Raw genomic sequence first — 26,205 nt, 5'->3', positions numbered from 1 at the left:
TCCCTCCCCATCATTGCTCTCTCCATAAGCTGAAGGTTCACATTTACTCACATCTATTCCTGTGTCTTTCTGTATTAGTTTGTGAACAATTCTTACGAATGGTTCTGGATTTACAAAGCCAAACGGAGTCAGAGGCAGGTCAGTAAACAGGTGTGACATTGATAAATAGCAGCCATTAGTGAATGACTGGAATGTTGAAGTCGGGCTAACATTTGCTAAATCACAAAGAGGTCACAATAGCTTTGGTCTGCAAAGGAGCAACACAAAAATTAAGTTATTCTGGCATGAAGCTAGAGAAATTTTTCTGTGCTCAGCAATTAAATGGCTCTGACAAAGGTTTTTCAGCAGTAGGTTGAGACAGCGACAATAGACAGAGGCTCGTTACGATGTTATTGTTGGAATTTTGACCCTCAGTCAAACGCAGCGGAACGTTTAAAGCACATCTGTGGGTGGTCTGTGGGAGAAAATGAAATAAAATAATATACAAGAAGACAAATGCTCACACACAAAAACAAACAGATCCTCCCTTTCTGTCTGATCACAGCTGTCGGGAATCAGCAGATAAGAATTGCTCATCTGTTTTCTCTATAGAGAAATCTCACGAAATGACAAACACAGACCGTCTCTGACTGTTCTTCCACCCTGAGCCACTGTAAAGATACACACTCTATTGTTCTCACATTCATCTTCTTCACCCTGCTCCTGTCTGTCCACTATGAATCCGAGCACCTTCACATACTTGCCTTTCCTTCTCCATGCTCACGGGAGCCAAATACGCAAAATACCAGTGTCCTTTTCCATCTGGAGGGACCAATATTTTCAAGGTTTCCTGTGTAAAAGTGAACCTCAGGGAGTTTAGCACTGAGACACTTGGCCTAATAAAAGGCTTTCCACATAGGTATTTCTGCTTTGCACAAAAAGATGACAGTACATTGCAAAATATCATTAAAATGCCCAATGTGAAAGTCCAATGTGAAACATTTAGGAGGGTTTAGTGGCAGATATGTCATGTATTTCCTATGTTTATGTGTTTAGAATTACTTCTTCAATTAAATGCATTTTGTGAGTGTTATGCAAATGAAGAAGAACGGCATCCTTTCTGACAAGTGAAGGCCACCGTAGTTCATGATTGGAAAAGAGATCTGTGAGTGAAGGAGATCTCTGGTTGTTGCAATATGTGTTTTCACCTGTATATGTCACTAATTTTTACACTGGTTAAAGCTCCCATAGAACGGAAGTACCAATTAATGTCAATTATGTCACTTCCAGGTATTGGCCAATCACAAGACAGTTGGGAAAGCTCATGTTGGCTGGCCAATCACAACACAGTCTGTCTTCTGGGTGTGAGATTTCAGTCTGAAACAGCCCGGATGACGAGAGCTTCAGTGAGGAGAGATTTTGGTCATGCTCATTTACAGCAAGGAGGTTTTTGACCATAAAAACAAATTAATGTATGTAAGCAGAACTCCATAGCTCACATATATGTGTGATAGGACCACCCTATGGGAGCTTTAATATTGCCTCATATACAAAATGATAGGGATACCTTTAAAAACATCTTAGGTAAAGGCAACCTCTGTATTCAACTTTTCCTTTTCACTCCTAAGAAAACAAGAGAACAAAACAAGAACATTCCACTCACAGTCCATCGTAAAAACAGAAGTGAAATATGGTGAACGCTATGATCCAATATACCACTGTCTACATCTGGCACTTCCATCATTTCCCTCAGCTATACTGTGCTAGAGGGAACATCCAAATATCAGCTTACCATTCCTATTAATTACATCTGACCCGACACAGCTCGCCATGAAAAGGGCTGATGTTCTGTATTAGTCCTTTTGCCTGCTTACAAATCTCTGCTGCACCACAGTGAAAACCTATACGGCGACGTTTCAAAGGTCTGTTTTGGTTTCCATGCTGTTTGACCAGCACGTTTTTTTCTTTCTTTCAGAGGCGCTCTCTGCGGTAAGAGCACTGGAGCTCAGACAGGCGAACCGAAGAGGAGACACAGCAAAGGCATTGTGTATAATGTAAAAGTATCAAGTGTCTCTTTCTCTGTGTGTGCATGTGTGTGTGTGTGAGGGGCAGGTTTCAGTTACTGACCTCTTGATCCCCTGAGGGTTTTTACGTCTCAGCCTGATTTACAATTACAGACATACAGTATATGAATAATGAAATGACTTACATTTCAGAGAAAATACAATAATCAACTACTTTTTTAAAGCATCCGGAAGAAAACACTGATTGTCCAATCAGTGTTACTTTGTTGGTTTTTCACCATGTATTCGCATTCAAAAAATGTGCTGTGATGGTGTGGACGCTTTACTGCAAGTAAATGTGAAAATTGGGTAGTTAACATATTATATCACATATTATGTTGACTACGTTAGTACTCATCCCACAGTGCAACACATTTAGTGATTAGGTTAACTTTTATGGGACTATTCAGAGGGGGTGGGTAATTTGAGCTTCATGATCATGATATCTAAATAAAAATATTAGTAGTAGTAGTAAAGTAGTTCAAAATTCCAGTTTATTACTCCAAAAATATGCAGAAATAACAAATTATAACTTCTGCTCTAATTTGACCATAATGTGGACGTGAGAATCGTCTCTCTGTGTTGTCAGGGATTTACTGGTTACAGTAGAAAAAGGAAATCTCTCTTCAGAAATAGATCCTGCATTTATTTCTACCTAAAATATTGTCTCTTTTTATTTTTTGTTTATCTCCCACATGGATCATGGATCTTTTTTTTAATGGGGCCAAATTAACTGGGTGTTCCTGTCTAAAATGAGTCAACTAGAAACATTTAAAAAAGAAAAAGCAGTGACTTCAAGAAAATATGAAAATAATTCAAATCCAGTACAGAGGTGTATTTTATATTAATACTCATATTAAATGGAGTGGATTTGAAGTCAATTTGAGTCACCCCAAAAAATGTATGAGTAGAGTCACATATTGGAGAAAAACAGAGGGAGGAATTTCATAATTTGCATTAAAGTAAAGTGCTAACAGTCGGATGACATTCGGGTGAATTTTGCAAAGCTGCAAATTTTTAAATTTAGAGGGTTGCCATAGCGACACCATCAGGAAAAATGGCTGCCCTTTGTTGGTGATGACAATTGGCACACAAAGTGGACCTCTGCACCAACTTTAGTACATTTTAGTGGCTTTTCATGGAAAAAGAATAAAAACATTCATCAAAACAAGAAGACCTTCACGCCATTCACTATGTGGGGCCTTTCTTTTTATTAAATTGTTTTATTTTATTTCTGATTGTTTTATTGACCTGTGTTTTTTTCCTTTTTTAGCGAAATTAAAAACTTCAAAACAACAGAAAACTAGAGAGGAGGAAAAGAAAATGTGATTTTGTACTTTTTAGATGCCACATTATAATTTAAGAGCTCGTGAATATAATAAAATAGACAGCCACTTTATGTAATTCATTGCAGCAATCACATATGAGTTTATTTTTGACAAGTCCTCTCTAAACACTTGATGAATAGCTCCCCTTAAGACAGGAGAGCTTTTAGCTATACCGGTATCACTTTTCTTGCCAAAAATTGAGGTCTAACTATTCTGTTGGAAATGCTTTACTCTTTCACAAAATGAAAAAAGGTGAAGAAAAACATTCCCATCCTCTTATTATCCTGGTTTAAATCCGATACATCTAAATATGAATCCCATGTCTAAAGTGGATAGTCACCATGTGTTTTTTGGATTGAAATGGATCAAGCAGAACAGAAAAACACTCATGCAGCTGACATAATTTATGTCATTCAAATGATTTCTCTCTCCTTTTTTTTGCCGTCCACGTTGCGTGAGTAGAAGTTGGATTCATGGCAATAAGAAAAAATTTGCCCGTTCACATTTTTGTTTTTTTGGGGGGGGGGGGTTAATATTGTTACTGGGCGTTGTACACAAGTGCATTGGCCCCTGCTGTGAAACATGACCAAAAGCACTGCGGGGAAATTATGGTTTGAACCCGTGAGCTCATTAGTTTGTGGTTGAGACCCAAATGCAGCCTCCAGGTATGAGACGAATACAAACAAAGCAAGGGTTCATTGCGGCGGAGCAAAATGCCGGAGACATATTGTTTAAAAATTATAACATACGATACAAGAAGTTGTTTAACAAGCTGAAGTGAGATACGTCAACGCAAGGTCATGTAGGTCTAAGTGATAAAATCTGTGCTTCATGAACTTTAAAATACTAAATTATGAATGTAATGTACCGGCCTGAATTTCTCCATGCTTTGGTGTACCAGCATTTTCTTTTATTGTCAGGTTTTTTAGTCGCATGCGGGAACTGTGGTGCATGTGAAGAGCACCAAGGCCAGCTTGAGTCCACCTGCAGTCCGACTGAAAGTATACAGTTATAATTTGACTCCCAATCGTATAGTCTGGGTCTGTCAGGGCGCATTTCACACCAGGACTCAGTTTGATTGGGCGGGGAATGCCAAAAAAAAAGTTTGGTTCACTCTCACACTGCACTTTTGTGAGCTGGCCAAACCACCTGGACAACTTTACACAGTTAAAACAGGGTATTAGGGTAGGGTAAGCCTAGGGTAGGTAATTTGGTGTGGTATTGCCTAAAACAAGCACTGACCAGGAAGAAAAAAAGTATGAGGAAGAAAAAACCCCAGCTCATTGATTGGCCATGTCCAAAAACGGAAATCCATCCCCTTGTGTCAGTTTGTTCACCACAAAACCAAACAATGGAGCAACACCAAATTTATGCAGTCTTTGGTTTTGCTGTTTTTACTTTGGTGTTCCAAGCTAATTGTTTTTTCAAAAGAAGCTGCCCAGTATAAGCAGCAGGCGAGGCAGCGATCTATCCTCACTTCCTCTCTTTGGTTCACTGGATAGTCCCTTTGCATTTCCCACTGGTGTGAGCCGCACCAGGGTTCACTTGCAAGTGAACGCGAGACCCGCGTTTTCAGGCGGACCAGAGTTCGGATGAGCTTTCACACCTGCCCAAACAAATCAGAGGAAACAGACGATGGCCCGTTTTCAGCAGACCAAACAGCTCTGTTGTGAAAGCGCCCTTAGTTCGACATTGAGGAATTTGATTAAGTACAATTTCAGTCAGACTGACATTTGCATGAACTCATCCATCCATCCATTATCTACTGCTTTATCCTCCACTGGAGGGTCACGAGGGGTGCTGTGCCGATCTCAGCTGATATAGGGCGATAGGCAGGGTACACCCTGGACAGTTCACCAGTCCATCGCAGGGCCGCATGCACTCATAACAACAACAAAACGGTGTTTTTTCCTGATGTACCGACTGTGAAAATGTGGATTATGCCTTTACTGTGTGTGTTTGTGGTGGAAGAGTGAAAAATCTTAAATTCCTTTTTTCCCCCCATCTAATGCCCAGCACATACACAGCTGGCATCCCTTATTTTTTTTCTGTGAGTATCACAGTCTTTCTACAGTATGAAAACTTTCATATGAAAACCACATTTTCCTGTGTATTGGAAATATTTATTCCAAACTGTCTGCTATAAATACCTATCATGCCATATCAACGCTTGCCATTTACACACGCAAGTTACAATTTACCTTCGCACTGAACTGCTTTATTAAGATACCTTGAAAGTGGAAAGCAAAACAAGACCTTGTAGTGGGATAAATCTACACCTGATTTGTCACTCTTTTGACAGCTGCACTACTAACACATTCACAGACATTGCACTGTGATTCTACATCCTCCTCCAGTTTGTTTGAGGTTTTTTATTATGCAATGTCAAGGCTAATTTCAAGAGCACATATCTAACTTTAATTGAATATAAAAAAGTCAAAAGCCTGACTTGGAAGAAAACTCTTCGATGGAAATCACAGGTGTACACACTAAGCATGCTTTCTGATTCCTGCAGAATCGTTCCAAGCATGAACTGCCAGCTCTGTCTGTCTATCCAGCTGTATCTTCCAAGCCATTCAGAAAACTTTAAAATAAATGCACATATTTTTCTTAAAAGTGAAGTGCTCAACTGTTTTACTGCGGTACTGCGTTCAGAGGCTGGCCTTGTATAGAGATTTGTATTGACCAAAAAAAATCTCTGTAATCAAGCAAAACATGGTTTGCTCATACTGTATTTTATCAACACAATTTAATACTGGACACAACAGAGCGATATTTGGCTCTTGGGTGACTGCACAATAAAATGACCATGCATCACTAATCTTCTCTTAGCAACCTATCAACTGAAGAGCAACAGTGTTGATCGTCAAAACTGAATGTTTTTGTGGAGGAAGACAACAGCCTACCCGTGAGTCTGTGTGTGTACTCATATCTTTGTGAGGTCCAAAAACTAGTTATTTTTTCAGGGCCCCACAACTTTAAAGGGCTTTTGTAGGGTTAAGACCTGGTTGTAGGGTTTAGGTTACTGTTGATATGTCAATGGTGTGTCCTCACTAAGATACAAAAACAAGTTTGTGTTGCGTGTGTACATGTGTTAAATAGTCTTTGTGAGGACATTTTGGCTGGTCCACATCATTTTAACAGGCCTTTCGAGGATGAAGAAGGTTTTAGGGTTAGGGTAAGAAGTAGGTTTAGGTTAGGGTTAGGTTAAAGGTTAGGGTTAGGGTTAGGCATTTTGTTTGGATGGTTACGTTTAAAAAAAGGGGCTCAGGAATGCATTGTGTCTATGAGTGTCGACACAAAGAATGCAAAAGCAGCATGTGTGTGTGTCACACTCAGCCTTCTGTAGGTGGAAGCCACCAAACAGGAGCACTTGTTGCCCATGTAAAATTACAAGACAAGTCTGGATTCCTGCAGACTGCAGCTAAGCCTCAGCGATGGCAAGATGTCAGCACAGTCAGAAGACGAAGACTGTTCCCAGACAGAAGTAAAACAGCTTTACCAAATGGACTACACACACACATACACAAATACACAAGCTTGTCCAGCTCTCCTTGTAAAGACATTCCATTCATTTGGACAGCCTAACCAACGCATTGTCCACAACCTTAACCTTAACCAGTTCATGCTTAACCACAACCCTTAATCTAAAAACAATTTACATCTTATTCTTTATTATAATCAGGGCCTCAGAAACCAGTAACACTTCTTACTGCCTTTGGTGTATTAGCTAGCTGAGGTGTGTCTTACCGTGGTGCAAAAACACACAGAAAAGCTCTAGCACTTTATTTAAAATTCCTAAAGATGACAAAATGAAGAAGATTTAGTAGTAGCACTGATTCTGTAAGAGGGAGCGAGGGGGCAAGAGTTTTGTTGCACAGTATGTTGTCAAGCTGTGACCAAAATGGTGAAATTGTTGCTTCTCTACATGTTTTTTGAACAAGCGTTTACATTAATATTCTGTATTAACATTGATAAACAGGGACGTTCACCTGCTTTGGTTCCCACTAAAGTGTGTGTGTGTGTGTGTGTCTGTCACAATGCTTAAGTAGGAGAGGACAAAACTCCTCCAGCGGACCCGGACTCACACACACGCTTTATTGGTGACAGGAGATTCTCTACATGTTCTATACAAACATCGATGTTCTTGAGTGTGTGTATGTGTCTGGCTTCTCAAGTGGACACAATTTTGGTGAATTTTACATGATTTGATTTTTTAAAAAACAGATTTTTCTGTGGGGTGACAATCAGAACAGATATTTTAATTGCTTTACATGTACATTAAGTGCTCCCATATGCTGCACTATTTTTCTGGCTCTCCATTCACCCCTATTAACATGCTGTCAGCACAGCAGTCAGGAACCAGCCCGGAGTGTCTTGCCTCAGAAAACATAGGCATGAACATCTCTCCACCTACTCAGCCCCCATAATACGACTGATTGGGGACAATCAGAAATCACTGGCATCACCTAAATACAAAGTTTAAGAGAACAGAAACAGCGAGAGACAGAACACATCAGGATAATTACTGAACCCATACTGTGTCACATCAGCAGGACCAGAAGGCCGTAAACCCTCTGTTTCCCTGGGTGATTTCCGTTTAGTCCATTGTGACTGATACAGGAAAGTGTTCCTGTTGACTTTTACTGTTATCATTTCCCTTTTTTAAATAAATGGTGATTCATAGTTTTATTATGGCTGCTATTACATTCTCCCTTTTATCCTTGTTGCTGCGCTAAATGGCTAAACCAGTAAGCCTCCTCTGCCTCATGGTCCTCATAAAAGTGATAGAGTAATGGTGAAGACCCCGTTCTACCAAGCAAATTCCTCTCTGCATCTCTTGCTGTAATTCCCATTACTGCCTTGGACTCCAGAAGCTCGTATCAAAAAAATAAAACCCTGTTCATTCTTTCCTCTCTCATCCTCCTGCACCTTCTTCTCTTCCCTTTATTTGACGTGTAAACTTCACTGTGCATCTTTCAAAACATTTTGATGACTTTTATAGGAGGGAATGGTTTGAGTATAGACTGTAACAGTGATTCACCACTAACTTTGGTGTTCTTATTTTTGTTAAATTTGTACAATTTCTGTTAAATTCCCTGACCACTGTCATTTGGATTGGACTTTGGACCAGGCAAAATTGGAGTCATGAAGAGCTCCCAAGGAGATCTGCCGTAGGAGATATACCTACACCGACTGAGAATGGTCCTCAAGGGTCTGCTGAATGATCAGAACAAGATCCACGCCATCAATGCCCATCTATGCCTTGCCAGTAATCAGATACCGCTTGGCCAGACATAATAGCTTAGAGATAGCAATTGAGGCCACCGGCATCCAGATAAGGAAGCTTCCTCACCAAGGTGTTGACTTAAGTCCAGCACACTGAGATTGTACACTAAGCGGAAGAAAGGAGAGTAAAAGCCACTGCATCGGGAAGATGGCCCGGGGATGACCTGCTAAGTCAGATATGGACATGCTGTAAACGCATTAGAATCATGCATGGTTTTATTTTGAAGCCGTGTGCGTTTGTTTGCATGACCTTGCGTGTGCACGTAACTTTATGTAGCTTATGTGAGACGAATGTCCCACGCTAAAAAAGAAAAAATTGATGCAAAGGGCATTTTTTTTCTTTTCAAAAAGAAACATTTGTAGAAGCATGACATGAAAAAATCTATTAGGGTAATTTTATACTTTGGGTTCCTTGCTGATTTCTAAAGTGTCAATATAGTTTTGTTTTTATCTCCTATTATAAGTAGTTGGAGATGCGGTATGTATCCATTTGAGTAGAATAAGCCTTCTTGCCAGGAGACCGGTGAAAGCAATGACATGAAGAGACAATTTGGTTGTAATGCCAAAAAGACTAGTCAGAGAGGAAGCAGCTACAGTCACACCAGAGCATATTATATCAGTTGCAGCTTGTCAAAATGGTAAAAAGATTAGATTTGATTTCTTTCATTCCATTCCCCTTGGGAAAACTAATTACCCACCCCTGTGTTAGTGATGCCTTAGTCACCTGAAACCCAGCAGTGACGAGGTGCCAGAGGGGCATGTCCTTCATGGCATGTTACACCACTAACAGATATTGGAAATTGGAAAAACACATCAATGGCTAGAGGACTGGACTGAAAGACAGCACAGACGGAAAAATCAAGGCCGTGAATAACAGATCAAACCAGGCTGAGGACTACCAGAACAGACAGGGTGTAAGATGTGGCTGGAATGGTGAACAGGAACATCTGCATAGAATAAGGGACCCTAGAGGTCCCAGGGTCAAGATGGAAGAGGCCAACAAAGATTGAGAATAATAGATCTACGATACCTGTGGGACTTAAAGATTGAGACAGACAACCTGTAGGTGGCAAATCATCTGGACATAGAGGTGGTTGATAAACAGTAGAAGATAATGGAGCACATAAATACCAAGGGTTGAAAGAGGAGTTGGAGAATATGTGGGAAGTAAAGGCAACTGTGGTCCCAGAGGTAAGCAGAGTACTAAGGGCTCTAACTCAAATTGGGAGAGTAGCACCAGCAGTTTCCAGGAACAGCAGCTGAGATCTCTGTCCAGAAGTGTGCAGTCCTAGGAACAGCTAAAAGACACAAGACTGCCCACTGTAGCAACCACCCGGCTTTTGTCTACATTGCTCACTGTTTGTTAAAATTAAAAAAAATAGTTTCTATACATTTTACATTTGCAGTCAATTTTTTGTACGTCACACTTGGAAAAAATGTGGGGGTTATATATTGTAAGGTATGGTAAAGACATAGTGGAGTATATTTTCAGAAAAGTTGTTTAACAGACTAAAGGACAACTAAACTTCACTGATAAATTAGATTCTATTTGATTAAATTTAGAAATTGATGCATGAAGCATGTGGCTATGTCGGTCAAACTATCATGACCGTTTCTCATAATACCACCCGAGGGCCCAATACATATGCATAGTCAGCAGCATTTTTTACTATTACACAATATTACAGTATGTACTGCAGATGGTGAAATTCGAACAAATCGAACTTACAGTGAGAAACGCTGTCTTTGTTTCCAGTTCACTTACTGATTGTGGAACTTCTGCAAAATGGTGTTTGTGTAATAGATCAGCTCTTTACCCTAAACGAAAGACATTGAGTTTATAAAAAACGATACTGCCCTCAACAGAAGCCTAATGGCTTCTTCATTCCTCCAGTGGCTCGGGGGTCGCATTTCACTGTAAGTTCCATGAACCACACTTTTAAACAAATCCTATTTTTATGCCTTATATGACATGTTAACATCAGAATATTCTGTTACCTTTGGGGCTGTGTGACAGACATAGGGGCTCCTCTGAGAAAGCCACAGCTTTGAACATGGAATACCAAAATGGAGATCTTCAAAGCTACAACTGCCACCACATAGACCAGATCATAATTATGACCAATAATATCAATGCACTGGTCTGATTGATGCTCAGACATGAACTGCCTGGTATCAGATTCATGGAAATGTCAATATAGGCCAAATATCTGTGAAGAAAAATGTGCTCATTAAAAAAGAGCTTTAAAAGTACTGATATGAGAACATGGTAAGGACAGTAATGAAAGTAATGAGTATACAAAAAAAAATCCCCCACTTCAGATCCTAAATAACTACAAATGAACATTCTGATTTTGGAATAAAAACTATAACCTTCGGGCAGATCTTAAACGGTGAGCAAATGTAAAACCAAGGTTCAACAAGGAAACAGGTCAAGTTGAGTGGCTGGCACCTTTCTCTTGCACATTTTCCACTGTGGTTTTTATAAGTTTTTTGTGTTTTAGGGTAGGTACAATGCTCTTTTATCTGTGAATTACATGTCGACTGTTTGTTGTATACTGCAACTGTTGTAATACTTTTACAGGATAGAGTTAATGCCTATCTCATCATTGCCATAGGTCTATCAAGGTCGAATGTGTGTGTGTGATGGTGCTCTCCCTAATAAGGACACGTTGCTTTGTGGTTGAAAGCCACATTATCCACCCATGAGGAAGTAGATAAATGTACGTAAAGACGGCGCTTCTTTCAGTAGTTGAGCTGCACTGTGATCTCACCATGTTCATCCACTGTGAACTGGTTGTACTGATACTCGCACTGTCTCTTCATGGGCAAGGTAAGTTTTAATTAAGCTTTTTTTCTGTTTACTCAAGGTTGGTGTAAACACATTAGAAGTACAAAGATAAATATGTATATACTGTATAATTCTCTGGTCAGTTATTAAGGACATAATGAGTATGATCGATGGTCTCCAATCCACGCTTTTCAGTTCACACGGGGGAAATCATTGGAGGCCGTGAAGCGGTGCCACATAGTCGGCCATACATGGTGCTTTTGGAGGCGCACTTGAAAAATGCCTCAAAAGCCCGCTGCGGTGGCTTCCTTCTCACAGAGGACTTTGTAATGACTGCAGCCCACTGCCAAAAACACAACGCGGTGTATGTATTTCATTTCTGACGCCTTTGTTGAGACTTCTTATCCCGACAACCACCTGGACTCAAACGTTGGATCTGGCAAATGTGCTTCTCATGAATTGTGACACCGTTTTTCTTTGTCTGTGTGAATACAAAAAAATATGTTTAAGCTCAGACAGCTTTTCTCATTTATTAATTTTTTTAAATTCTTTTTTCAGCTCATATAACATCATACTAGGACTTCACAATGCCTATAATAAAACAGCTGTACAGAATATATCTGTGGCAAAGATCTATCCGCATGAAGACTACCACTATAATCTGAACGACATAATGATTCTTCAGGTACATATTGTAGCTATGCGGTTATATCACTACGGGATAAAACAGTGGTGAGGTTTGAACTATTTTATTTTTTTACATTTTCTAATCTCTCTTTTCCTCCAGTTGAGCTCCAAGGCAAAGTTTAGTAGAAATGTGAGACCCATTGCCATGGCAGACAAAGACAGTCACTCTCTGCCAACATCTTGTTCTGTCGCCGGCTGGGGAAGAAATACAATCAACACAGGGTATATGTCTGCGAAGCTCATGGAACTCAACGTAACTCTCATCGACGATGAGCAATGTCGTAGGGATATCTGCTACTGCTCTAAAGGAGACAAAGGACCGGCTCGGGTATGGTAAAATATGATGATGCATTAGTTCATAAAAATGATTACCAAAATGTAAAATATCACTGAAATACTCACTGTTTATATGCCTCCAGGGAGACTCTGGTGGTCCATTGGTTTGTGGCGGAAAGGCGTACGGCGTGGTGTCACACGTTAAGGAAGGACAATTTTGTTCTTTGTACTCGTACACCAAGATACTAGAGAACAGAAGCTGGATCCATGCAGTACTGCACGATCATTCTTAAATGCATGTAACAACCGTGCTGTTATGTTGTATAACTTGCATGCCAGTCATTGAAATACGACTCCGCTGACTCCAAGCCTTGCTTATATTAAATAGATTCAAATAACGTGATAAGTCTGCTTCTCTGCTCCAATATGAATTAACTCAATAATAATAATAAAAAAAATACAACACTGCCTGTGAACACAATTATTGATGCAACAAGAAGAGATTCTTTACAGAACTGAAAGTTTCCTCTCGTAATTAAACTCCAAACACTCTGTTTATATACAAGAAAGAAAGAAGTAATTATATATATGAAAATGTAAGTAAGATGAAATAAAATACCCCTCATAAAACAAAATAGAATAGCTTTGATTCATATTGTGAAAATAGTCAAAACTGTAGTTTATAGAAACATGAATGACTCATTGTATTTTATATTTTTTCTTGAATTTGAATTTGAATGACTTTATTCCTCCCCCGGGGGGGAAACACACATTTACAACAGCTCAATTAAGGCGACAAGAGGTGCAGAAATGTGCAAGGGCATAATAAGTAGGAAGAAAGACAACGTAAAGATAAGAGTAAAAATAGGGTAAAAAATAAAATACAATACGGTAAACAAGTCACACTCTAAATATAAGTAAGACTCTAATAAAATAAAATACAGTAAGGTAAAAATACGCTCTAATATAAGTAAAAAGAAGTAAAATGTAAGATAAGAGTAAAAAATAAAATAAAAATAAAATACAATATGGTAAAAAAAATTTTTTTAAATTAAATGACACACTCTAATGTAGGGTAAGTAATTTATGTGGGGTTTTTTGTCACCTGCAAATCTGATTTGTAGATTGTGCATGGTCAGGCGTTTTTAACCTCTCTGGTCAAGACATTTTTGTAAAGGGTACAACTTTTTTCGGTCTGATATTTGTAGCTGCTCTGCTGGCATCACATGTGTTGAAGTGCTATGAGGAGCTGGGTTATTGGGTAGGAGGTGGACCAAAAGGCTTTCTTAAATAAAAAATACATTTTGTAAATACTGTAAAGCCAGCACTTCAATTCAGCATGCTTCCGCAATCTGCGGTGACACACCATGGTAATTTTATGTCTTAATATAATACATTTCTTACATATATCATCTTTAATGTCATGCCATTTTGTCATATAAACACAAAGAGAGCGTGTGCTCAGTGCAGTACTGGAGTTTTCCCAGTAGTATAGGTCTATTGTTGCACCAGTAAGATACACTTTATGAAAGAGAAACTTTTTAAGTTAAATTTACAATGCAGATACTGGTGTTGACCTCCAGACCTGACACTGGGAGCTGGTTCCACAGGAGAAGAGGCTGGTAACTGTGACCTATTTGGATGGTAAGGTACTTTTAGCTATGGCCTAATCGAGGGCCTCCACCACATAGGGAAACGATGATTACGTAACATGCTATATCGCCATGGTGATCACGAGACAAGGTCAGATGAAACACTTTTCCTGGACAATGAAGCCTTGAAGCTGCACCACCTCACCACCTTCAGACATATTTGTTCACAATTAAACCTTCCTGCGTTTTTGTACTGATTTTAATTGCATCCGTTTGTCCATGACCCTGTGTCTCTGCCATTTCACTAAGCTAATTACCGTCCTCCCATGGCCTCAAACCTCAAATAATACAGACAGCTGTGATATCGAGATGAAGATGACTACCAGACACTAGAGCTGCAACTAACGATTATTTTCGTAATCGATTAATCTGTTGATTATTTTCTTGATTAATCGATGAATCGTTTGGTCCATAAAATGTCAGAAAATTATTCTCAAAATAGTTGGCGATTAATTTAGTAATCTATTAATAATCGATTCACCGAAAGTCTGGATTGGCTTGCTGTAAACAAACGTATTCAATACAAAACAATGTAGTGTACAATGTTGTTGAGATGGCATTTTTTGTGAATTTAACTAATTCATCATTAAAATCAATCATATTTCAAGGTTATATTTAAACAATCAAATCATAATGCATACATTAAATGTGTTGGGTCCTATGCTCTGCAAAATAAAGAGCAATTATGTCTCATTGCTTCTGAACATGAATTTAAAAAATCAATCAAAAAAAAGGTCAACACTGCCTCCTTGTGAGCAAAGTTGATTGATGCAGCAGGAAGATGTTCACTGTTCACTTTTTTGGGTATTAAATAAGAGAACAACTTGCATTTTTACCATTTCAGTTGTACCAAAAGTTAGTACAACAAACCTGACCATAAATATGGTATAAATAAATTGACAAGCCATCATAAGTTGTACTCTTACACAATATCAGAGGTCTATTATACCATTAAACATATGGTCTTATTGAGGGGTTTGAGACTAAATACAAAGATTAGAAACTCTGCTCCTACACTCCCAAAAAGTATTAATAATGTCACTATGAGTCCTCATTTTTGAGACATGTGGCTCGAGTATAAATGTGTGTTCACTGGTAGACACTACATTACTAAATTATTACTCCTTATTAATCATCTGTGTATCTCATCCAAGTTAATAAATGATTAAAAGACTTCCTGGTTCCATGAAAGTCAAGCAGTTTAGTAAAATTCATTAGTTCAGATTAGTTCATTGCCAAGATGAAAGGTCTAAATAGTAAGAAATAAAATGTCAGTTGGTTAGTTGTAAGGCTGAGGCTGAGAACTGAGGTAAACAGAACACTAACTGATGGCAGGCTAATCGGCAAATTGTCCTACAATAAACTTGCATCAAGGAAGACTTGGTAAATAAGAGCCAGGCTTGTGTGGGGAAGTTGGGGAAAATGCTACAGCCTAATTCAGGGAACAGAGTTTCTAGTGAAGCGAGAGTCAGGAAGAGTCCAATCCAGAGTTGCTGCATTTAAGAGCTGAGCCAACTGTGGCAGGAGCGAGTGGTGATGGGAATCAGGTTAAAATGTCTAGAATCTGTGAGCATGCAGCTGGTAACCTGACTCATGCACACACACAGGTTTCCATGACATCAGAGGACATTGCATTTCCAGGAGACTCTAAGCTTAACCATAATTAAAGGGCCAATCCTAACCCTGACATCAGCCTAATTTTAAACTCAAGTCCCCATAATGAAGTCCCCATAACATAAGGAATACCAGGTACACACACTCTTAATGAGGAGGACACTCATAGAGATAATGTATTCCTAGCCCCTTCAAGAGAGACTGTGGCAGGGGGCTTGACAGTTAGTTAGTTAGTTACAGTTACCTTTGAACTACCCCTCTGTTTAGCCACTGGAAAAGATGAGAACAAAGTGAAACAAACCTGATGATGTCACCTTGCTGTCTTCAGGTCAAATCATCCTCATCTTAACTGTGACTCCAAAATAAATTCCTAAAAGCAGAACAATTGTCAGGATGAGTGGGTTCATTATTAAAATGTGCTGTCTAGACAGGAAACTGCTCCATATTTAAAACACCAAATGCCTGACATTTTGTCTGCGTCACTTCATTTGACTACAGCTGTCATTCATGCTAACTGTTGCACACTCGTGCACTGACAGCAATTCAACCACTTGAAGCAAATGCCTTTAAGCATCCGTAGACGAAACATCTGTCACAGCACATTCACTTATCTAATACGGCGCTTAAATATGATATGGAAGTGTGTGTGCTTGTGAAGACCAATAATCGTATAAAGCACAGACCACACAATGAGGACATGTTGGCTGGTCCTCACATTTGTGCCCAGCCATGGAAAACCCAGGAACAAGTAGGCTGAGGGGCATTTTGAGTTATTTACATGTTGCATAAGTGTGATTTCTAAGCTTTTCATTAATGTCTGACACATGGAAATCTGAATGAAAATAGAAACTGGTTTCAGGAGAATTTTAGCCTCATTTACACCTTCTGGGATCCAAGAGACAGTATCATCACATTAGCATAGCATAACCCTTCCTGGTCTAAGCTGTCAGTGACATCTGTTATCTGTTAGCCCACAGGACATAAACTATTGTAGTATTTTGAACAGTGGTTATCAACAGCAGGTCTAGGGTCCCCAAAGGTTAAATGAAGAGGTCCCAGGGGGTTCCCAGAGAAAGATAAAATGAAATATGAATATAAATTAAAAGGTAATATACTTAAGAATTATAGGGATCAAATATAGATACATATTTCTCATATAAAATCAAATACAATACATTTAAGTGGCTCTGTGTTGCTAAATCATTAGCATCACAGTCAATACTTCATCCACAAAGCTGTCATTCACACATGATTCAAGCACATCGGGTTTGTTTGTTATTCACATAAATAAATAGTAGATGCTCATAGCTTATCGTCTGATCGAACAGAAGTCTCAATGTATCATTTGCATATTTAAAACAACAATAGTGAGCTAGCTTATAACAATGTAGCCACACACACAATGAACACTAAACTCATGTAGATTAATGATGTTAAGGAGAATTCACCCCATAAGGAAATAGGAGAGGTTCGGAGTGTTTTCTTTTCATCGCTGTTAGCTTCAAGCTATCCACTTATCATCATGTCCTGCCACTCTCTTTCGTCTGCTGATTAATCCACCAGTTTGTTGAAACTTTGCAATGACTGAAGTCCGCTAGCTTAAATGCTAATGTGTTAGCGACAAAGTTAGCTAGCTTAAATGCTTACGTGTTCGAGATAAAGTCCGCTTGCGTAGCAGAAGTGAGTTCAGCGTCGGCATGACCAGTAGCCTCCGTCTTCCTTAAGAAGTACAGCGTCACGATTTAGTTGCGTTTTTCCTTGTCCTTCTTCATTCAACGGTGAAAACACACGCAGCTTCTCGTAACAGTGGAGCCTCCCACAGCAGCGACTGCATAAACAAGTAGCCATGTGTTACTACCATCCTCTGTGACAGCTGATTGGCTGAAAAAACAACAACAAGCTCACCACACCCTAACTCGGAATCGATCATTAAATAATTTTCAGATTAAAGCAGCATCTGTTGGAAACTATTATTCCAGTAATGTATTGTAAAGAAAGCCCTGACTGTGGCCGAGTGCTTTTACAATAACGACATATAATCTGCCAAAAGTACCTTGTAAGTGCTGAGTGATGCAATTCCACGTAATTCCACTAGATGGTAGCATTGACTCTTGGTACAATCCCTTAGTGGACAGTTTGAAGCATAGTTTGGGCCACATTAAGGACATTAGTGTTATCTGACCCACAGGCAGCAATTATACAAATATCATTAACACTGACAATGGAATATGGGTGAAAAAACAAATTTTCATAAAGAGACAAATAAATAATCAAAATTGACAAATGGTCAAGAGGTTAAAGATAAGTCAAATACACAAGTAAGATTACAATTCTTTTTTATGATTTATTTTATTCATATCTGCAGACAAATGGGTGATGTATATTTATATTAAAGCTTTAATCTCAGACCGTGTCTTAACCAACTGTAGGCAATTAAGATCATAAAGTTAAGACTAAAGCCAGTGTTAAAAATAGAAGTAAATACTGCTGCAGTAATCACTTTAACTTCTGAACTACCCTCAGCACCTCCTACACAGCAGCGCACCTCACGGCTTCCTGTGCACCACCACAGTTTTCCACTGTGGTGAGCTTCACAGAAATCTACAGTCAGGTGAGAACCTGCAAAACAGACCTGCTGAGATATTTATGGAGTCAGTCTGTCGAACAAATGTGTTCATATAAGCATTAAGCAGAAAGCTTTGCTTGGTATAATTTCCTTTTTTCCCCCCTCAGATTTATTTATTAAGAAGTTTTAATGCATGTTTACGTACAGTCATTTAGTTGTTAATCAAAGTAGATTTGATCCAGAGCCTGTGGTTTCTTTAAAGCACAGTCTCTGGTGTTTGGTGGAGCAGAATTTCACTTCGACACAACTTTAACTGAGCAAGCAGATTGACCAAAGACAGTGTTTTGCGGCTGTATTACCCAGTCTTCTCGAGTAGATCGAGTTTATCTCACCCTGTCGACATTTCCACTGTATGGAAAGGCAGGATATATTCAGTCATTGGGCATCAGAATAAAATAAGAATGTATGAAAACGGAGGAATGGTTTTTGTTTATCCTATTTGATATTTTTGCCACGTCATTTGTGCGATTTTAATTGCTATGACAGAAGGGGGCAGTCTAAACAAACCTTTATAGGTGCTCGCTTGTGGAAGCTGGGGTCAGGACCAACACCTCCTCTGAGAGGGTTCATTGACTGCAGCCTACAAAAGCTGTGTCCAACACTTGACACTCTGTTTGATGCCGATTGCTATTCCGGTGCCACAGCTTTGTAGAGGCTTTGTGTTTCAATGCCTCAGTGGTTAAATGTGACTGTGATTATGCTTGCTTGTTGTTTTTCCCCGTATAATGATTTTTATTTTTAATCCATCACAAATCAATACACAGCATATTCTGGAGAGAGCAGTTGTACGTACAGTATATGCACACATGAGGTGTTTTTCTTATTGATTCTACGCAACATAAATTTTGTGAATAACACGCAATCGCAGCCACGAACTGAAAGATAATGATGCAGAAAAAAAGCTGCCTGTGTGCCTTTAAGAAGCAAGATCACATTGTTATTCTGGGTTTGTCCACAGGCCGACTGTGGAGGTGGACAGATAGTGGTTCTGAGGGTGGTGTGTGCGTGTGGGGGGAAAGAGAAGGTGTAGGAGGGGTGTGTGTGTGTGTAGGAGTCTCTTAATATGAGTCTCCAGGGGCCGCTACGGATCAGAAAAAGAGGTAGAGGTAGAAAGAGGGAGAGAGGTAGAGATGTTGATAAGATATCCTTTGGATGCAATACCCTGTTTTACAGCATGTCCAGGGATTCAGAGATTGATCCTGTGTTTCCCCCCTCTTCTCCAGAATGATGTTGCAGGGCTGAACACTCAGGGCTAAGCTGCCCATTAATGAGCCAATAATTTGTGTCATTATGTGAAGACTGCAGCTGGTGCCACTGATGCACTGCTTCTCACATGTCAGCGCTGAAGACTGAAAGGAGTCTTAGCACTGCTCATTATAAAGCCGGCCTCTCATCCCAGCTTCCACCCTTTGTCTTGACAGCATGCGTGGCAGACAAGGCTTGGCCTGGATAGCTTATTTATTTCCTTCCACACGGCTTCTCCTTCTTTTTTCTCTGAAACACAGCATGCTCGATATATAAAATCAATGTATTAAGTGTTCTCGAGTATGAAGAGTGACGTGCTGCCATTCCCACTCGATGCCTTTGGCTGTGATTACAGCTAATTTGAATGATTGAAATGCTTCCATAGTGGAGCAGGAGTGAGTGAAATGAAGGGCTCACACAGAATGAAGGGGGAGGAGGTGAGAAAGGCTTGGCTCTACTCCAGGTGGAGGAGGTGAGTCATTCCCTGCACAGATAGACAGTCTATCAACGCGTGTGCATGTGCGTTTGACTGTGTGTGTGTGTGTGTGTGTGTGTGTGTGTGTGTGTCGTCCAAATTGTTGTTGAGAGAATAAAATAGCGCTGTGAGCAACAGACTGATAAAAAAAGACTACCACTGTGTGGACACTGTGTGCATCTCTGTGTGTTTGTTTTTGTGATTGTTTATACCGATCGCAGTGGACATATCTCTGGTTAATCTGTGTGTGCTGCAGATGAATAGTGATTGAATCTATGGTCTTTAGGCCAAATGACTCCCATTTCCCAAGGTGGGCGTCGGATTCACATGGCTCAGCATCAAAGAGGAGCATAAATACAATAAACAACATTTGCTAAATGAACTTGAAGGAATGCATTCACTTCTTAAGCAGTTATTATGCATTTGCACACCAGGAAACAACTAATTTCAAGAGTGTCCTGGCCAGGCAGCAGCATAGTCATATATACTCATTTTGTTCTCTATATGCTTCTATGCTCTCATCACTAGTGCATTTGTTTATTGCAGATGCACAGACTGTATTTTTAGGTCACCTGACTCCCCTGCTAAAGGTGGGTGTTAGTTTTATGTGGTCTCAGCATCAAACTAAATGGGGGCAGTGCAAGGTTTCAGGTCCTGTAACGTCTTCCTGATCAAGAAACCTGATAGCTTCTATGTTTATTATGCTATCTATCTATCTATCTATCTATCTATCTATCTATCTATCTATCTATCTATCTATCTATCTATCTATCTATCTATCTATCTATCTATCTATCTATCTATCTATCTATCTATCTATCTATCTATCTATCTATCTATCTATCTATCTATCTATCTATCTATCTATCTATCTATCTACACTATTGGGGAAGGCTGAAATAAAAAAAAGAAAAAGAGAAGCTGTTGTCATGGAAACCTGCCATGCCTATCCTCCTCTCCCCTCGGCGCAGTCAAACTTGTACAGACATGTGTGTGCACCTACACATGCACACAAGCGCTATCGTAAATCTATCGTACAAACAGTCGAGAGACGGCAACATCTTCAAGAGGCGACTTGCAGGAACGACGTCTAACTCTCACAGAGACAGACTGTGAGTGAGGATGCAGAGGGAAACACCGGCAGATAGGAGGTAGAATATAAAAGGTGCAAATAACAGCATTTCAGCCTAGTGTGGGGCTATTTTTTTTTTTTTTTTTTTACTGTAAATGTCCTACACTGCAACCAATATCCTCATGTAATGGCACACTAATCAAATGAAGCAGTAAAAGCCAACTGAAACAGAGACAGAAAGTCAGAGTTCCATTTTAAAAGGCAACTATAGACCATATAATCTGTTATTCCAAATACCAGCTCCCGGTTGGACAATAGCACACTAATCCAGAGAAAACAAGAGGCTTCCTTACCAGCTGCAAAGACATGACTGGTATTGTATTTAACCTTTAATTTGGCAATTTTTTATTGGCTATGGATCATAACTTCAGTTTTGGCTTATCCAATCCATGTTTCAATCCATCCATCCATCCATTATCTACCCTACCCAGCTAGCATAGGGCGATAGGCGGAGTACACCCTGGACAGTTCGCCAATCCATCGCAGAGCCACATAACAAACAAGCATTCACACCTACGGTCAATGACCGATGACCAATGAGCATCTAATCCTATTGCACATAAATATCACAGAAAAAAATGTACACAAAGTGTTTCACCTAAAAACAACACATTTTGGGAAGGGCCTTGCATTACAGAAGTCACCATCATCCGAACGGATGAAGTAGCCACAGCTTGCGTTTCTCATTTTGAATCCAAAGTTTACTCCACAAACAACGAGGGACAAACTCTTTTCTGGCATGTGAAGGCCACTGCAGTTCCTTGATGCACTTGGGAAATGGAGGAGTGAGCGAAGAAGAGTCTGTTTGTCACTATCTGCTGTATCGCCTCAACTTAACAACCATTAAAAAAATGAAAAATGACTATAGATTCAAAACCGAAAGAGCTCCTTGATGAGAAGAAAAGGCTGGAATTGCCGTGCTTGGCAGACCACTACGTAAAAGAGCATTTTTTCAGATGGAAGAGCAGCTGGTCCACTGATGCTACTACTGCTGCTGCCATCCCTGTGGTGATAACATGTTCCTAAGGAAGCCAGCTTTGCACGCCACCTCCCAGGGAAGCAGATACGTGCCCATTAATACACGCACACATGCACACAAACAGTAATCCGCGGTGCTGTGGGTGTGTCCCCAGCTGCTCGTAGGGACTGACGCACCGCTCTCCTCGTGCACGCTCCTGTGGGAGGGCACATGTCCTGCAGGGCTCCATTCATTCAAGGTGAGACGCAGAAGACATGACAAATGGCTGCCATGACAACAGTTGGTTAGGTAAAGCCGTGCGGCATGAGCCTACATGTTGGCTGATATAATGAAATAGCCCCTCCTTTCTTGTCCTCTTCTGCTGGAACAGGAGAAAGACTGGATATCTGTCACGGTTCCTCCAGTGTGTTGTGTGTCCTTGTCAGTCAATTTTCCAATTCTGGTCAGGTGTCTGGCCTCCCTCGATCGATAATCAATTCAGTAGATGTTATTGTTCAGGTGCTGATTGCTCCTCGGAATGGATTTCACCTGAGAGCAGTACCGTACCGTACTAATGTGATAATTCTGGGGGCAGGGTTCAGCGCGTTGTCTCTTTCACGCACAGACACATGCAGTGTCATTCGAATCTTAGCTTGTGACAGGCTGATGAGCCTGTACTTACCAACTCAGTCCTCATGTGACGCACTGAGCATGATTGGCACGAGGAGAGAGAGAGAGAGAGAGAGTAAGACAAAAGCAAGCAGAAGAACAAAGTCTTTGTCATATTAATCTATCATCCCCAGCGACTAATGTATTTGATATGGTAATTATGTTTATTTATTTCCCTGCTACGTGTTTGCGCTAACGAGCAAACTTATTAGACAGAAGTCTTCGAGGAAAAGACACTTTGTTGACAAAATGTTTATGAGTCATCCAGCAAATTGAGAAGCTCGATCTTAGTATAATTAGTTGACTCGAAGCAGTTGAAACGTCATTTAAAGATATACTATGTAACATTTCTGCATTAAAATATCTGAAAACGTCGTTTAACTGCGGCAACGTTACCGAATGACACGTTTCCATGACGACTGACCGGAGAATGACGCCCGTGACGTCATGTTTTACGTGACTCCCGATTGTTAAAACGAGTCTCTAAAGTAACGCTAAACTTTAAAAACAGAGGCACACATACGCATTTCACAGGTACGTTGGTTATTTGTAGCGCTGCTCTTTTCGTTTGATAAACAGACCGCTCCAGTTCCACTGTAGGCGCGCTAACCGGCGCTAAAAGGAGCTAATGCAGCTAACGGAGCTAACTGGTAAACGGTGCCTGGACTCCGGTGTCGCGGGCATGTAAACATGACCTCATTCGCGTCTTTTTCCGGTCAGTCGTCATGGAAACGTGTCACGCGTTAACGAGACTGCGCCAACTGCTGTAGTGGGGGCGCATGCAAAATAGGTGTGTACAGTCTGCGCAGAATCAAACTGGAGGTGTGCGCGGATTCCTCCGTGTAGGGACCAATGCAGAAATGGGTGCATGATGAAATTTCCATCACGTGTACCCTAGTGGACGTCTAGTACACGAAAACCTAGAAATGCATTGGTAATGGACTGTTTCATGTGCTTCACCTGTATCGTACCATCGCCGAAACTCTTCTCAGACAATTCCCATGATTTGATTGAGAGACCCCTAGTGGCAGAAGTTAAATACTACATGTTTAAAATCGAAGATTCAATATTTGTATGTGGTGAAGGAGTGTCTGCGCCTATGAAATTTACTGTATATATCAGATTCATTGGGACTGCCACGGCAACGGCCTGCAGATAAGGAGACACATTGCTGGTGACATTTACAGGGAGTCACTACCCCCCTCCTCTTGCCTGTCCATTGTCAGCATCCTCCGTGGCTTATAATGAGAATGTGCACACCCAGGCAATTATAAATAGTCCGTGTCCTGGTTAAAAGCAACACCTCTCTTTAGGGTGCTATTTGGGCCTGCATGTTTCATTGTGAATCATATCAGAGTGTGTGTGTGTTCTCTCTTGTACTCTCACAGATGAGCTGGATGACCAGGGGGGAGGTGATAAAGACTGGGAACATGGATCATGTGTGCGTGTAGGCCGCAGCATGTGTGTGTGTGTGTGTGTGTGTGTGTGTGTGTGAGCGGTTAATTGTACAAAGAGAAAAACTAATGGAGAAAGCGAACGCTGCAAAAATTAGCCTGCCCGCTTTTGAGCCCACTTCTAGAAATAAAATAGGCCCACTTAAAGGAAGGCAGGGAAGCTCAATCTCCTCTCAGAGTGCACTGCAGCGGTGTCATGTGTGTGTGGCTATACTGTGGGTGCGTGTGTGTTGTACACGTGCCTGTTTTTGTGCAGTGGCAGGTGGAGCTACTTTAAGAATGAGGACAGCTTGTTATCACGCTGCAGGTAACTGTGCATGCACACTGTAAATCACTCCATCCTTGGCTGCTGCAGACATAATGATTGAGTGATGGACAGCCATATTACTGGATCCTGCTGTCTGTTGTCCATGTAGCCAGGTATGAAGAAGAACCAAAAAAAAACAACAACTAATGGATAAACAAGAGCCTGCCAGGAGCGCACACACTGTACTGTACACTTTGTGTGTCTCTCTGCAGCTGCATGCTTGTTTATAATTATTTTTCACTGATTTCACTTGTGCATGTGCCACTGGGATGATCGACAGCCTTATTTTTGCCACGCATGTGTCTGTACATGCATGTCTGATGATTTGTATGCACACCGGCTCCCAGTAGCAATGTGGGTGTGTGTGGTGGGTAGCTCGGCGTTTGCATTAATAGCCAAAGGGCTGGCAGCAGGACATAGACAGGAAGGGGAAATACAGTTTACTGGTCGCCCACCACTTCCTGTGTGTCTCCCACACTATCAGCCCACGAACCAGTGCTGCCTCCATAACTAGTTTGTTTGCTCGCAGCACAACAAAGATAAGACAGAACTGAGATAAACTGTGACAATTGGGTAAGGAATGCAGCAGGCAGAATAGTGATGGGTTTGTCACTGCAGGAAGGTTATGCAAGTTCCTGGAAATGACTTGCCCAAGCGGCCCTACCCTTTCATTTTCAGCTTGCCAAAGTGTTACAAAGACAAAAGCAACAGCAGATAAAACGATGAGCTTTCTGTCGCTCCCTCGTCTCATTACAAATCATACAATCAAAGTTCCAGTATTGACTTTTTTTTAAAAATACGCTAATTCAGCAGTCCTAAATCAGTCCTAATTCAGCAGAAATTTCACCTAGTTTCACTGCCAATCTGAGGAGTCTGCAGTATCACGACTCGTCCAGCAGAGGTCCTTCTATCATTAAGTGTTGTCAGTGTTTGAAGTGGGGAACGGTGAATGGTCATGAATAGGTGATGAAGGTGAGCTATAACAATTCCAATATGTCAGCTGACGCCATACAAACAGGTTGTGGAGCAGTTTCCTCTGTCGATCCTCTTTTCATCATCATCATCATCATCATTATTAGGGTTCGAGCACGACTGTGCAAGAACCCTATTGTTATTGAAGGAGTTATTAGGGTTCGAGCACGACTGTGCAAGAACCCTATTGTTATTGAAGGAGTTATTATTATTATTATTATTATTATTAGGGTTCGAGCACGACTGTGCAAGAACCCTATTGTAATTGAAAGAGTTATTATTATTATTCTTCACACGAAGAAAGTGCCTTTTTGAAGGCCTAAACGGATCTCAAACCTCGTGAATTTTTGGGACAACATCAGACCTAACTTAAATCGCCGAACCAAAGTGGTTTGGTGAATGTGCGTCAAAAAATGGAAGTGGGCGGGGCTTCAGACTGACGCAAAAAAGTGCTACTAGGTCAATTCCTGTCGGGAATAACGTACATGAACGAAACTTGGTATACATGTTCATTAGGTTGTGCCATGGGCAAAAGTCAATCACAAGTTTTCTGTGAAACCTACAGGAAGGCCACCATCTTGGATTGAAGGCGAAAACGGAGGCGTTTTTGGCGAATTTACAGCATAACTTGCCGTAGATACCAAAATCTACAGTTTTTGAGCAATCACCTTCAAACTTGGCGAGGTCG

Source organism: Microchirus variegatus (genome assembly GCF_963457635.1).
Source record: "Microchirus variegatus genome assembly, chromosome: 4".
NCBI classification, from domain to species: domain Eukaryota; kingdom Metazoa; phylum Chordata; class Actinopteri; order Pleuronectiformes; family Soleidae; genus Microchirus; species Microchirus variegatus.
The sequence above is the reverse complement of the archived record's forward strand: the minus strand, read 5'-3'. Positions refer to the sequence as shown.